The sequence below is a fragment of the Arachis ipaensis genome, chromosome B05, assembly GCF_000816755.2.
Source record: "Arachis ipaensis cultivar K30076 chromosome B05, Araip1.1, whole genome shotgun sequence".
NCBI classification, from domain to species: Eukaryota; Viridiplantae; Streptophyta; class Magnoliopsida; order Fabales; family Fabaceae; genus Arachis; species Arachis ipaensis.
In genome coordinates this window covers 139,699,133-139,713,167 of record NC_029789.2, presented here as the reverse complement: position 1 = coordinate 139,713,167, position 14,035 = coordinate 139,699,133, and the positions used below count along the sequence as shown (strand labels likewise).

At 35.1% G+C, this 14,035-nt stretch overlaps 3 long non-coding RNA genes across 4 annotated transcripts; 2 read left to right on the top strand and 1 right to left on the bottom strand.

The window, feature by feature from the left end:
- LOC110262614 lies at nucleotides 1,302-13,985 on the bottom strand. The gene is made up of 2 exons (XR_002347487.1): nucleotides 13,827-13,985; nucleotides 1,302-1,755 (listed from the first exon to the last, which is right to left on the bottom strand). It is a non-coding gene; the product is annotated as an uncharacterized LOC110262614 (long non-coding RNA).
- LOC107644455 lies at nucleotides 1,755-6,069 on the top strand. Of its 2 annotated transcripts, XR_002347486.1 has the most exons (3): nucleotides 1,755-2,164; nucleotides 2,213-2,551; nucleotides 2,788-6,069. It is a non-coding gene; the product is annotated as an uncharacterized LOC107644455 (long non-coding RNA). The 2 variants fall into 2 exon arrangements; XR_002347485.1 differs by having other exon boundaries at nucleotides 1,755-2,551.
- LOC110262615 lies at nucleotides 8,776-9,911 on the top strand. The gene is made up of 2 exons (XR_002347488.1): nucleotides 8,776-9,441; nucleotides 9,570-9,911. It is a non-coding gene; the product is annotated as an uncharacterized LOC110262615 (long non-coding RNA).

Sequence of the window (14,035 nt, the reverse complement as noted above, 5' to 3'; positions counted from 1 at the left end):
GTGAATGTCTAAATGGATTGAATTAAATGTTATAAATAGAATTTTCCTTTTTTTTTTTCTCTTCCTCTTTTGAAGTCTAAACTTATTATATTAGTTTTGATTCACATAACAAGTGTCTTTTTTTTTTTTGTTTAAATAAATTATTATTGGCATGGGCTCTATACAACGTAACATTGCTTGTGAGTTAGAATTCTTTGGTGGGTAAGAGATGCTGAAAACTTGAGGGAACACAAAGCCACCAAATTAAGACTAATTAGTAATAATCACTCAATTAGTCCTATTCAATTCGAGACATTTCCATAAACATGTGACCCGATTGATGAGTATATATCTAGACTCTAATTGATTCAGAATTTGAAGATTCGGATAAGAATAATTATTGAACTATATATTTATATTGAGTGATGGAAAAAGAAGAACATATGGGATATATATCGGTAAGTACAGAAGTGGGTATGACCTGCTATTTATATATTATTTAATTAATTAGTTTATATGAAAATAGTTTCCTTCTATCATAATCTTCAAAATTTTGTTTTGACAAAATGGTGAAGCCATTTAAGCTACTTATTCTTGGCATGGAAAGGGAACAATAATAATGCAAGTTGTATAGCATAAGAAAGAATATAAAAATTCCAACATTTTGGCAGGAATTGAAAGAGCTTATACATTATTGGAGGCTACCATTATTTTCGAATAGGATATACATCGTATACATACACTTGAAATCTATGTATTATATGATATCTAACAAACTATTGTATTTTCATCTTATATCTTCATTTTTTCGTGTTTATTTTAAAAATTTTATAACAAAAAAAAAGAAAAAATTATAAAAACAATAGAATTTTATTAATCTCCAACATTTATTTACACAGATCTGTGAATTAATTACTAAACTAACTCACGTTGGTTAGACAAAAAAAAACACTCAAGGTGATTAGTCTCCTAAGAAACCATTACAATTTAGATTCTTTAAGTCTACTAGGCCCATCATTGTGTGAACCAATAATTTTGGGCTAAGAAAAACAATGACCTACTTAAAGTCCACCAACTTATACCGAAAAAACAAAATCATGTCCACCAACAAGTATTTTTTGTTCATATGTGAAGTGGACCGTTTTACCCATTTTTTATGACCTACAAGTATTTATTGTTTTAGCTTTACCAACTCATGAGAGATGGACAGGTCAAGTAGTACGTACTTTGGGGCAAGGGATTTGTAGATCCTTTTAGTTTGGAGCAACTGAAATTCCGTTTTGAAAAGTTAGAAAAGAAAAAAAGAGAGATTACAAAAAATAAAAATAAAAAAATAGAGTCATCATTGTATATTTTATTATTTTTCCCCTGGTGGAGGGATTTTCTCTCTCGCTTGGAGAGTAATTAAGAACTTTAGGTTCTTCATGAGGGAGGTTCTTCCCTTTCCTATCTCCAACTCATATTATTGAAAACATCTCCTTGAACATAACATCATTCAACTCTGAGCTTCTCACATTCTTGAAAACTTCTAACTCAACAAACACCATTTTCCCTATTTCAAGTGCTCCTTAACCAGAAGCTGACCCCATTCCATACTTACCTTAAAACATTGTATTCCCCTCATCTAACCACTCTCAACCTTTTAACCATCTTTATCAAGACCTTCCATACCTTAACTTACCCAACCGTTTTTTCTTCTTTATGCTCCCACAGTTTATCCCCTCCAAATCTCTTCACCAAATAGGCTATCTCATCTTTTGATCTCCTCTCTCAAACCTGAAACATGGCCAACATGGGATTAGATCCTATTGAAGGCAAGACCATATATATGAATCCCAACCCAAGCCCAGGATATAAACATGATTGCTACAACATAGTAGGTAAAATCATGTCAGAAAAAGAAGTCAAATTCAAAATGATCAAGAACTCCATCCTAAGAATGTGAGGTAACCCAAAAGATGTCTCTATTTCAAAAGTTGCAAGAAACACTGTCCTAATCAGCTTCAAAGACAGTCAAAAAGAAACGAAATCTGGGTATTCATAGATGTTACCAGCCTCTCCACACCGGCTTCTACTTGGGCAGAGGTGAGCTTCAGGATTGCTATTGCTTTAACTGCGGTATCATCGGTCACGAGAAAAAGAACTGCAAAAATTTTAAAGCCATCCAAACTGCGGTATGATGTAGGTTTAGGAACAAAAATTTTAAAGCCATCCAAACTGCGGTATGATGTAGGTTTAGGAACAACCGGAGCCAAACCGCTAACCATGGAAGGAGGACAGGAGAAAGATGAAGAAAATTGAAACGAGACGAGGCGCGTGGGAACCAAGCGAAAGAGAGGGAGAGTTGTGACAACCACAGCTCAGAGGACAATAGCAAAACCCGCTGGATACAATTATACAAAGAATTTCTGAAATGGAAGTGACATCCAGAAAATTGAAAATACAAGAAGCACGAGATTTAGGTGGCGATAAGAAAGAAACAAAATAGAATGCAAATCCATTGTTACAAGTTAAACCCCCTCGAGACAGCAATCACAACATCATCAATCACATTGGAGCTATTATCCTTAGAGTATGTGTGGTTGAGTGAATATTAGAATATTTAGATGGGAATATTTTATTCTCATATTTGTTTCAAAGTTTAAAAATATATTCTCAAATAAATTTTATTTTTTGGAATCAAAATATCACCAATTTCATTTCCATCTCCCTCTGGTTATCTTTAATTCCAATGAGAATGAAATGTGTATAACAAAATAAAAAGATCAAAATACCATTGCTAATTTAACTCTTTTCCTCTTTTTTCAGATTTTTTTCCTCAACTCATTTCATAAAAAAAGCAAACCTTAGCAGAGTCCTTCCTCCATAAAAACCAAATCCTAGCGAGATTTTTTCTACAAATTCATGGAGGCCGCTTCGCCACCGATTTGCATGACCACCACGCTCCTTGTTTGCGTTCGTGTTCATCATCACAGCTCACCTCGATTCACTGCGACTGCATCTTCGCGACTCTGTTCGGATCCTTCGCGTTGTGTGGTAATGTCTGGCCTCTCTCCATTTGAGCTCGGTTGCTCTCCCCAGCTCGAGTTGTGCTTTCTGTTCGTGTCGTCTCCCTCCTCACGTCTCCGCAATAACCATCAAAGCACAGAATCTTTTTCAAGCACAAAATCTTCTTCAGGTAAGGATTTTAAACTGTTAGCGATTTCTGTTAAAACGTGTGGTTTGACATTGTTTATATTTGGATTTTTATTTTTATTTTTTTTACTGAACTCTCTCTATTTCTACTAGAATATGACATGCTAAATTGAATATGGCATATATATTTGTACATGTTATGGTGGATTGAATCAAAGGTTATAAAACAGAATTGTGTTTTTTTTACTGATTCTATTTTCAGTTACATGAAATTGATAGACATATATTCTGCTGATTCTATTTTTTTCTGTTTCAGGAATAATTATTGTATACTGTAATGATTTCAGTGATATTACATAAGTGAACCAAATTTGACAATTTAGGACTATGAAAGAACACTTATTTATTCACTTTCGCTAAGCGAGACAAATTTGTTAGTAGTTCATGTGTATAAATCATGTCCAAGCTTACTGGAAAGACGAATCAATTTTACTTATTCATTTTTTCAATTTTCACTTTTGTTTCAATTGATTATGTGAGATCATTTCAAATTTTCAACACATGGATATCAGAATATGTACCATATGAATCTCACCCACGTATTCATATTCTTTTGGTTTTAGTGATTATCTTAGTTGTTGGATTATGTAGAATCTTGGATGGTTGATATGATTTAAGTTATTGTCATCTGCTTGTTATAGATAATAATTTAAGAATTTCTCTCCCAATATTGATAATTAGTGTGACTGTTTTACTTTCTGCTGATTTGAGGAATGATCTATGCTTTTTTTTGCTGCTATTAATTTACATCTACATTGGGATGTACTTTTATCATAGTTTTCTTATATTAGATATAAAGTATGCTTTTTCCAAAGTGCTTATTAGTTATTAATTTGTAAATGAAAAATTATTCTGCTTATTAATCTATAGAGAATGGAAGAGAATTCTCGACCTAATTCAAAGCAAACTAAGTATCAATGGATGCCACACGAAAATGCAAAACTAGTTGAGTATTTGGTGGAGCTTGCAACTACTTCGTGAAAGTGTGACAATGGCACGTTCAAATCCGATTATAAAAAACATTTGGAAAAAAGAAAAAATGTTTCATGAAAAGATCCCTCAATGTGATCTTAAGGTATAATTTTTTAACATAATACTTGCTTTTTTCGTTTATAATTATATAGTTTGTTAATTTACAATATAAAAATGCCTTTTTGGATGAATTGAATTTAGTCTTAGTAGTAATAACTCTAAATTGTTATGCTATTTATAGGCTAATCCACACATTGAATCAAGGGTGAAATTGCTTAAAAGACAATATTTTGCAATAGTTGAGATAGATGGGCACAGGAATGGATTTGGTTGGAACGACAAAGATAAAATGATTGTAGTGGGACGACAAATTTTCAATGAATGGAAGAGTGTAAATTCTAAACAACTTTCTTAATTCAATTTTATTTATCTTAGCTTTTTAATATTTATTACTTACTTTTTTTTTTTTAATTTCAATTCCATCCTAATGCTAATGGCCTCTACAATAAACCATTTTCACATTTTGAAGAGTTGGGAACAGCATTTGGTAGAGATAGGGCTCAAGTAGGCAATGCAGAAAATGTAACTCAAGCAGTTGCTACTATAGAGGCTAAGCACCAAGCAAACTTGAATGATCGACAAGTGAATGAAAACACCCAAGCAAATTTGGAAGAGACTGAAATTGAATATGAAACTGATTTGTAAGCAATTGACTCGAGTTCATGTAGATAAATTCACTTATTATTGATCTTATTATTGTGTACTTCCTTAAATTTTGGAGTGATTTTTCATTAGTTCAATAGTTACTGTTTGTTTTTTTATTCTTCGTTAGTTTAATAGTTACTGTTTTCTTGGTTCTTGATTCACTTATTCATATACTATTCTTTACTTATAGCACAATTTTTTATTTTAACGTTGTCCCCTTCACTCAAGCCTAAGGTTTTAAATATAGGGTGTTACACAATTTCATTGATTGAAGAAAAAAAAAAAAAGATTAGTTAGAGATATTAAAGGTGTTTCTACTTTATAGCAAATTCATTTGAAATGGTAGGAACACCTTTCATATCTCTATTTGATTTTTTTTTCAATCAATAAAATTATGTTACACCCTATCTTTAAAACTTTAGGCTCGAGTGAGTGAGGGCAACTTTAAAATAAAAAATTGCTCTGTAAGGGAAGAATAATATATGAATATGTGACTCAAGAATCAAGAATATATTGAACTAATGAAATTCAAGAAAGTACACAATAGTAGAGTCAACAATAAGTGAATTTATATACATAAACTAGAGTCAATTGTTTAGAATTAGCTTCATATTTAATTTTAGTCTCTTCCAAATTTGATTGGATATTTTTATTCACTTGCCTCACTCAAGTTTGCTTTGCGCTCAGCCTCCATAGTAGCAACTGCTTGAGTTACATTTTCTACATTGCTTCTTGAGCCCTATCTCTACCAAATGCTATTTCTAACTCTTCAAAATGTGAAAATGGTTTATTGTAGAGGCCATTAACATTAGGATGGGACTGAAATTAAAAGAAAAATAAGCAATAAATATTAAAAAGTTAAGATAAATAAAATTGAATTAAGAAAAGTTGTCTAGAATTTATGCTCTTCTATTCATTAAAAATTTGTCGCTTCATTACAATCATTTTATCTTTATCGTTTCAACCAAATCCACTCCCAGCCGTGCCCATCATCTCAATTATTGCAAAATATTATCTCTTAAGCAATTTCACCCTTATCCAATGTGTGGATTAGCCTAAACATAGCATAACAATTTAGAATTATTACTTCTAAGACTAAATTCAATAAACCGAATTTTCATACAATGGCCCCACAATTCATCCAAAAAGGCATTTTTCTATTGTAAATTAACAAACTATACAATTATAACACAACTATACAATTATAAATGAAAAAAACAAGTATTATGTTAAAAAATTGTACGTTAAGATCACATCATTTTTTTTCAAATATTTTCCATAACCGAATTTGAATGTACTATTGTCACACCTTCAATAAGTAGTTGCAAACTCCACCAAATACTCAACTAGTTTTGCATGGCGTCTATTGACGCTTAGTTTGCTTTAAATTAGGTCAAGAATTTTCTTCCATTCTTCATAGATTAATAAGCAGAAAATAACACAAATAAAACAATTTTTCATTTACAAATTAATAACTAATAAGCACTTTGGAAAAAGCATACATTATATCTAATATAAGAAAAAATATGATAAAAGCACATCCTGATATCCAAGCAAATGACAATATTTGAAGTATAGACTATTCCTCAAATCAGCATAAAGTAAAACAGTTACACTAATTGTCAATATTTGAAGAGAAATTTTTAAAGCTGCAAGATTTTATATAATCCAACAACTAAGATAATCACTAAAATCAAAAGAATATGAACACGTGGGTGAGATTTATACAGATACATATACTGATATCCATGTATTAAAAATTTGAAATGATCTCACATAATCAATTCAAACAAAAGTGAAAATTGAACTATGAATAAGTAAAGCTCAATCGATTCACCTTTTCAGAAAAAACGAAGCTTGGACATAACTTATACACATGAACTACCAACAAACATTTCTCTCTTAGCAACCGTGAATAAATAATTGTTCTTTCGCAGCCCTAAATTGTCAAATTTAGTTCACCTATGTAATGTCACTAGACTCATTACAGTATGCAATAATTATTCTGAGGGTAGGGCAAAAAATTGGAAAAAAAAGTATTCAAAGGACAAATATATGTCTTAAAATCTCAGGAGAAAAAAAAAACAGAATCAGCAGAATATATGCCTATCAATTTCATGTGATTGAAAACAGAATCAGTAGAAAAAAAATACAATTCTATTTTATAATCTCAACATTCAACCTTTGATTCAATCTACCATAGCCTTTGTATTATATATACATTGATCAAAAGGTGAAACACAACTCTGTTTTATAACCTTAGCATTCAACCTTTGATTCAATCCACCATAATATGTACAAATATATATGTCATATTCAATTTAGCATGTCATATTCGGGCAGAAACAGAGTTCAGAAAAAAAATAAATAACAAATAAAAATAAAAATCCAAACATAAACAATGTCAAACCACAAGTTCTAGCAGAAAGTCATACAGCGCTAACAATGTAAAATCCTTACCTCAAGAAGAAGATTCTATGCTTGAAAAAAATTCTATGCTTTGATGGTTATTGTTGAGACGCGAGGAGAGAGGCGAGGGAGACGACACGAACAGGAAGCACAACTCGAGCAAATGCGGAGGCGACGGAGGAGAGAGGACAGACGTGACCACACAACGCAAAGGATCCGAATAGAGTCATGACGATGGTGGTGCGAAAATACAGTCGCAGTGAACCGAGGTGAGATGTGATGACGAACACAAATGCAAACAAGGAGCACGGTGGTCATGCAAATCCAAATCGGCGGCAAAGCGGCGCCGACGGAGCCTCCATGAATTTGGGAAAAAAACTTGCTAGGGTTTGGTTTTCATGGAGGAAGGACTCCGCTAGGGTTTGGTTTTTTGATGAAATGAGTTGGGAAAAATCTGAAAAAAGAGAAAAAAAAGTTAAATTAGTAAAGGTATTTTAGTCTTTTTACTTTGTTATACACATTCTATTTCCATTGGAATTAAAGATAACCAAGAGGGAAATGGAAATGAAATTGGTGATATTTTGATTCCAGAGAATAAAATTTATCTGAGAATATATTTTTAAACTTTAAAACAAACATAGAAATAAAATATTCCCATCTAAATATTTCTGAAAATACTCTAATATTCCCTTAACCACACACACCCTAAACAAAGTCAATGCCAAAACCACAGGGAAAAAAGATGGGGCACAAATTCAACATGAGCAATATACAGGAGAATGTATAGCTGAACCATCAAAGTGGACAGGGCCCAATCCAACACAAAAAGGAAAATTCAACATAGAAAACCAAACCCAAATAGCAAGTAACAATGAGATGAATATGGACCTACAAAATAACCAAACCTCTCCCCAAAATGTCTCAAACAAAGAAAAGGCCCCAAAGACTATCATCTCCCCCTTTCCAAGGTACGCACCGAATGGAAAAAAGAAGACAATGAGAAAATTATAGTACAAGAGGCCGTGCCATAAGAATTTTTCGATCAAAATGGGAGATAAGAGGGAAAGAAGCAATGAAGTACTCTCCGAACAACAAGGAAAGCAAATTCACAAAACAGAGAAAGGAGAAACCTACTTTGTAGAGCCAGCATCGGATAATGAAGAGAAAGACTCAGAGGCCAACAACCAAAAGAGCAGGGGCATGGCAAGATGGGAGGAAGTGCTTAGCAGAGGCTTCAAAAAAAATCTGAAGATAAAAAGAAAGAGAGACAACACTATCCCCATGAGATTAACTGAACAGAGTTGGGAAGAAGACCAACAATCAAGAGTTAACAAGAAAAGCAAGGCAGGAAATGACCAAGGGAGAAGCAACAGAGATACTGCTGACCAAGGAGCGCCATCTATGGCCGAAGAGGCGGGTCTTATGATGCCCCCAACTCAGCCATGATCATTCTCAGTTGGAACTGTTGTGGAGTGGCGGCTTTTGTGACAGTTTTTGAGTTAAAAGATCTGTGCAAACAGTACAAGCCGGTCATTATCTATCTTATGGAAACTAAAGCCAAAGAAGAAAAGACTAGGAAGTTAGCTAGGAGTTTACATTTCAAGAATGCATTTTGTGTAGAGCCCAGGGCTTATCCGAAGGGCTATGTGACTTGAGGAATGAAAAAGTGGATGTTTCAGTTTATTCTTGGTGCCATAATTTTAATGCTAACCAACCATGAAAGTGTTGTTTTACTTATGGCAATCCCATTTTTCAGCAACGGAGGAAAACTTGGAAGCTGCTGGCCAAAGCCAGTGACTTGGCAGATGACCCATGTTGCTTTATTGGTGATTTCAATGATATCTTAAATCAGGAGGAGAAAACCGGCAACCACCCCAAGACCAAAAACCAAATTGAAAAGTTCAGAGAGCTAGTTAATAAGAGGGAGCTCATGGATATTGACCTTAAGGGGAGTAAATTCACATGGTTTAGCAATCCAAGAGACAATATTGTCACCCGAGAAAGAATCAACAGAGCATTAGTGAATTGGGGTTGGAGAAAAATGTTTGAACATGTCACACTCATAGCTACACCAGCTATTTCATCTGACCACTAGCCCCTCCTTCTCAACACTAAACCAGAGCAGAGAAGACCTAGAATGTTCAGATATGAATCATATTGGGATGACAGGAAAGACTGTTGGTACGTGAGCATCTTTCTTATCTTTTCTTAGTAATTTGCATGTGGATTTCTATATTATTCTGAGATTTAGGTGTTTTAAGCCACCATGAATGCTACTTTGAGTTGTTTTGCAATTTGATTCATTACAGGTGGCATTTGGGCGAGTTTGGCAAAGTGCAAAGAGAATTCGTGGATGCTGTCAACCTTGACCTCTTCACACTCCAACGAGTATAACTTGAGCTATAAAGGTCCAAATGACGCGGTTCCAGCGGCACTAGAAAGCTGAGCTTTCCAACGATATATAATAGTTTATACTTACTCGCTGGATTTGGAGCAGAAGGTGGCGCCAAACGCCACGTCACGGCGTTTGGCGCCATGTCGAACGCCATACATCACAAGTCCTCAAGCCAAACGCCTAGATTACCAAGTATGGCGCCACACCTACTCCTCAAGTTGGACGTCACTCTCTCTAAGCCAAACGCCATGCACTCAAGTGATGCTCAAGTCAGGCACCACTTCTTCCGAGTATGGCGCCACCAACTGCACCCAGGATGGTCCCCACGTGTATTTACATTATATTTTAATTTATTTTTTATTAGAAAAGGATATTAATTAGGTTTCTGAATTTAATTTTCAAAACAATTAGGTTAGATATAAAAGGAGAAAAGATTAACCCTTCGGGCTTCTCTCTTTCTTCTCTCCTCTGCTCTTCTTCTCCTATTCCGCACTTGACACTTTTCTCTGTTAGGGTTTTTCACACCATGAGCAACTAATCCACCATTATTAAGGTTAGGAGCTCTATTTATTTGGATGGATTAATAACTATTGTTTCCTACTTTTGATTTATGCATTGATTTTACATTCAAGAATCAGTTTCGTTCTTCATCCTAAGAATTAGAGTATATTGGAAAATAACTCTTTTCTAACTTGAATTCTTGTTGACTCTTGGAAAAGTTATCTCACCTGAATAACAGCTTGAAATTGAATTCTCATAACTCTCTAATTATCTGGATTTAATGTGATATGTGACATATAATCATATGACATATAATCATATCATCTCTGGATCTTTAGGGTTTTATGTGGCTTATAAACTAGGATTTGAACCTAAACCCTCTAATTAGATTAAGTGACCAAGGAATTGGCGGTTGATTAAGTTAGAGAAGGATTAAATTACCAAGCAATTGAAATCTAATCACTTAAAGTTTGCTGTGAATTGAATCTTTGCATAATCAAAGTGGTTAGTAAGAATTGTTAATCCTGAAATCTGAACATCTCTAAAACCTCAACTGTTTTCTCACATTATTTCTCACAACCAATTTACTGTTTGCTTTCTTAAACTTTCTGATTTACTGTTTAATACAATTTGAATTCAAAACACTCTTTTCTGCTTGTCTGATTAAGTGAATCACTCAACTATTATTGCTTGGTCCATCAATCCTTGTGGGATCGACCCTCACTCACCTGAGGTATTACTTGATACGACCCGATGCACTTGTCGGTTAGTTTGTGGTTTTCAAAATCCACACCAACTACAAAGAGGTTATTAGGAAAGGTTGGCAAAATGGAATCAGGTCGGGAAAAGAATGGGAGACACTAATCAACAAAACTAAAAGGTGTATAACTGACCTAAAAGAATGGAATAGAAGAAATTTCAAAAGGGCATACAAAGAAATCTCAAGATGGAAACTAAAAGTTCAGCACTTCCAAAATTCTCCACACACAACTCACCAACAAAATCAGATCAAGGAAGCCAAACAGAAGATAAAAGAGCTTTGGAATCAGGATGAGAAATTTTGGGGACAAAGGGCTAGAATTAGATGGCTTAAGGTAGGTGATAGCAACACTGTGTTTTTTCATGTGTCAACTATCCAAAGGAGGGACACCACATTGACAGGTTGAAGGATACAAGAGGTAATTGGGTTCAAAACCAAACTGATATCCTAAGGAAGATCGAAGAGTACAACAAGGAGCTGTACAAAACCAGAGGCAAGGTTAATTTAACAGAATGCATCAAAGTCATCCCTAATAGAGTGACCGAAGAGATGAACAGGAATCTCCTCCAAGAGCTCACAATGGAGGAAGTAAAAGATGTGGCATTGAGCATGGAGGAGAATCGAGCACTAGGGTCGGATGGCTTAGGAGGCCAATTTTGCCAAAAACACTGGGACACCATCAAAGAAGATATATGCTCTGTGGTCAAGCATTTCTTTCAGGTTGGTACAATACCCAAGGAAGTCAATGAAACTCAAGTGGTTCTAGTGCCAGAAACCAAACAAGCAGAATCATTGAGCCAATTGAGAGCTATAAGCTGTTGTAACTTTATTTATAAGATCATCTGCAAGGTCATGGTGGCTAGTCTTAGGAATATCATGAACAAGCTCATCTCTCCAACTCAGAGCGCCTTTCTTAGAGGAAGAATGATACAAGACAACATCATAATAGTTCAGGAGGCCTTCCATAAAATAACCAAAAAAGGGAAAGGAAGTTTTCAAGATCTTACTATCAGACTGGACATGAACAAAGCATATGATAGAATGGAGTGAGATTACATAGAGGAGGTACTTAGAGCTTTTGGCTTCCACCAAAAGTGGATCAAGCTGACGATAGAATGCATCAGAAGTGTGAGCTACAAGTTCAAAATCAATGGAGTCCTCCCAAATGAAATCATCCCGCAAAAAGGACTGAGACAGGGAGACCCTCTATCCCCTTATATCTTCATTATTGCTTCGGAAGTTCTTACTATTCTAATGGACAAAGCTCTTAATAAAAATTTGATTTCGGGAATAAAATTAGCCCCATCAGCCCCCTATTATAACTCATTTACTCTTTGCTGGAGATTGCATTATCTTTTCAGGAGCCAAGAAAAAAGAGATATATCAAATCATTCAAGTATTAAATCGCTACACATCCGCATAAGGACAAGTAATCAATCTGGAGAAATCAGGAATAACCTTTGGCAATCATTTACTATCCAAACCAGAGTCAACATCGAAAAAATTTTGAACTTTCCAACATGGGATAGACCGGGAAAATACTTAGGTTTACTAGCCCAATGGGGTAGATAAAAGAACAAATCCCTGGAGAGGATTGCGAAAAAGGTAGAAGGTAAAATCGAAGGGTGGAAAGAGAGTCTCTTAAACCAAGCCGGAAAAGAGGTCCTCATCAAAGTAGTTATTCAAGCTATCCAAACCTATGCAATGAGCGTCCTCAAATTCCCAAAAAAATTCTGCAAGAAGCTGTGCGCAAAAGTGACTAGATTTTGGTGGAAAAACCATGGAAAAGAAAGAGGAATTCATTGGAAAGCATGGTCTAAATTATGCACTAGCAAAAAAGAAGGAGGCATTGGATTCAAGGAATTTCATCACCAGAACATAGCTCAGTTAACAAAGCAAGCTTGGAGAATCGTCAAAAGCACAGATGCTATTTGGGTTAAAATTCTCAAAGCTATTTATTTTCCCAATTGTGATTTCTGGGAGGTGGAAAAACAAGGAAAAGGCTCTTGGATTGGAACAGTATACTTCGGGGAAGGGAGCTCCTAAAAAATCATGCGAAATGGAGTATAGGTCAGGGTGATAAGATAAACGTCTCGAGAACAATTGGATTCATGGTCTTACTTATCCCTTAAATAAAGAAAATCCCTGCGATTTTAAAGTGGAAGAGCTCCTCACTAGTGCTAGAGAATGAGATGCATCCAAAGTTCAAAGCATATTTTCATCCTACATAGCTGAAAAAATACTTCAAATCCCAGTATGCAGGATTAGAAGTCAAGACAAGCTGATTTGGCCTTTCAGACAGGATGGAGAATATACAGTGAAGACTGGGTACCACATAGCAAAAAAAGAGGAGGAATATGCACAAATAAGCATGTCACCAGGGAGCAATAGGTTGGAGGACTTATGGAAAGGAATTTGGCAGATGAAGGTCCCACAAAAAATAAAAATGTTCTTATGGCGAGCAACTCATGACATCTTACCGGTAAGAACAAATTTAATAAAAAAGAAAGTCACTCACTACAGTCTATGTCCTATTTGTATGCAGGAGGAAGAAACTATTGTACATGCCCTTTTACTTTGTGACTGGACTAGAGCAGTTTGGTTCGGCTCACAAACTCAGTACATACCAACTAGGAAAACAGTGACATCAGTTGCAGTATGGTTACAAGAAGAGCTCAACAAATTAAAAACAGGAGACACAAAAGAAAAGAAAGTGAATTGGAGTAGAATTGGAGTCACTACCTAGACAATAGACAATATGGAAAGCAAGGAATAACAAGCAATTTCAACAAGCAGATCCTAATCGAATATCTACTCTAATACAAGCAAGAATCATTGAGCAAGAAATATATAAATCGTTAGACTCTCACACAAACAGTAACCACAAGCAAAGAGGATCAAGAGTTGTACCAGTAATTTGGAGAGCTCCCCCACAAGGTTGGCTAAAGATCAATGTGAGCGCGGCCTTCTCGATTACTTCCAAAAAAGGGGGCTGCAGTGGTAGTCATTAGAGACAGTAATGGGAGGATAAGAGGTGGAACATCTGCAACCTTTCACGCAAACTCCAGCCTGGCAGCAGAAGCATGGGCAATCAGGGAAGCAACAATCTTAGCAGCTAA